Consider the following 2,010-nt stretch of genomic DNA (forward strand, 5'->3'; position numbering starts at 1 on the left):
TAGAATCGTTCATATTGACTAAGTTGACAAAGCCCTCCGTCCCCGTCAACTTAGTAGGCCCACAAGTCAGCCACCCACCAAGGTGGGTCCCAACTAGCAGGGGGAGTATTCATTTTTTTGTGCGTAATAAGGAGGCACTTCCTGTGGGTCCGAGCTGACAGCGGGGGGAACGTTTTTTCACGAAATACGGTTACCCATCCGGTGGGTCCCAGTAGTCAGGGGGAAAACGTTTTTTTCGCATAATACGGTGGCCTATCCGGTGGGTCCCTGCTGTTAGGTGGAGGAATCATTATTTTCCACGTAATAAGGAGGCACTTCCTTGCTGCAGCTGTGGACCCAGCTGTCAGCCTCTCCACGTACAGTACACTTCCGATGGAAGTCGTTCCTTGACCACGTTGACCACACCGCATTCCGTTGCATGCATGCGTCCATGGGCGTGGTGCGTCCCCACTGTCAGCCTCTCACATACAGTCATCTTTCGATGACTCTCGGTTGTTGACCACGTTGACCACACCGTGCCGAGCGCACCAATGGACGGTGGATGACGGCGAGGCCCCAGACTGGAACGACCCGGAGATGGGGAAGACGGGGTAGTGGAGTCACAGATGGAGAGGAGTGCGAAACTTGACTGGTTCGGGTGCACGGCAGCACAGCCGCGGTGCCGCCCACGAGAGACAGGAGCAAGAACAGAGGGGTAAGAAGGAGCATGGCTGTTGGATTAACATCCAACGGTCCAGCTGCTAGAATCATTTGTTGATTAAGTTGACAAAGCCCTGCGTACACGTCCGCTTAGTAGGCCCACAAGTCAGCCACCAAATCTGACGGGTCCCAGCTGTCAACGGGAGGAATAATTTTTTCCGCATAACAAGGAGGCACTTCCTTCCATGCGAAGATACAGCCGGTGGGTCCCAGCTGTCAGGTGGAGGAAACATTTTTTCAGATTAATAAGGAGGATCTTTCCTTGCGTGCGACCATGGACCTCGTGGGTCCTAGCCGTCAGGCTCTCCACGTACAGTCCTCTTCCGATGACTCTCGTTTGTTGACCACGCCGCACCGAGCGCAGCGAGGTGGTGGACGACGGCGAGGCCCTGGACGGGAACGACTCGGAGATGGGAAGACGCGGTAGTGGAGTCGCATATTGAGTGGAGGAGAAGGGTTATAACTGGTTCTGGTGCGGCGTGGGGCTGTAGTCGGTGGAGAATAACAGGAGGTGTGGAGGGGTGGAGGGATAGCCTGGCCGGCGGTGGGGTAGCGCTTCGCAGCGATGCGTGCTAAGCAGAGCCGCTAGCCGCCGGAGGCCGGACCTGGCGGTCCCGGCGACGCTGGAGGAAGAAGACGAGAGATGGAAGGTGCATGCCGACCAAGTTGACAACGCCCTGCGTAGGCTTCGACCTATTGGCCCACATGTCAGCCTGCAAAAATGTGGCATATATTTAACCCATGTTTTCTAGGATGTACAGTCCATTTGCTGGGCTGGGTGAACAAATAATTTCGCGTCAATGCAGCCCATTTATATTATCTAAGAAATCCCAGCCCATTTGCACTTCCTTCAAATACACGAATTAGCTGGGCTCGTTATATATATAATGTTATGTTAGAAGGAGCAATTAATATCAAAAATAAACAGGAGAGGCACATTTTTTATATACATAATTAACAAATTAGCGAGTTATTGCTCAAAATAAAAATGAGCGCGTTATTATTACATTGGTCCTTAAAATCTTCGCAAGCTTTTGTACGCAATCACCAGGATTTTCCTTGCCTGTGAGTCAAAAACAACCAGGATTTTCCTTGCCAACTTCTGTTAAACATTTACTTTTATAAGTTAATAACACGTGGGATGTTTTTATAATGTATATATAAGTCTCTGTAAAATATACGATAACAGTGATAATATAAATATATATAATGTGGTTAAAAAAATACATTGGGCTGCCGATCTTTAAGAAAAAGCCAATAGGCCGGTATGGACCTCAAAAAATAAGTTGAAACCACTGTCACCGTATGTCG

This window comes from Triticum aestivum, chromosome 5D (genome assembly GCF_018294505.1).
Source record: "Triticum aestivum cultivar Chinese Spring chromosome 5D, IWGSC CS RefSeq v2.1, whole genome shotgun sequence".
Classification (NCBI taxonomy): Eukaryota; Viridiplantae; Streptophyta; class Magnoliopsida; order Poales; family Poaceae; genus Triticum; species Triticum aestivum.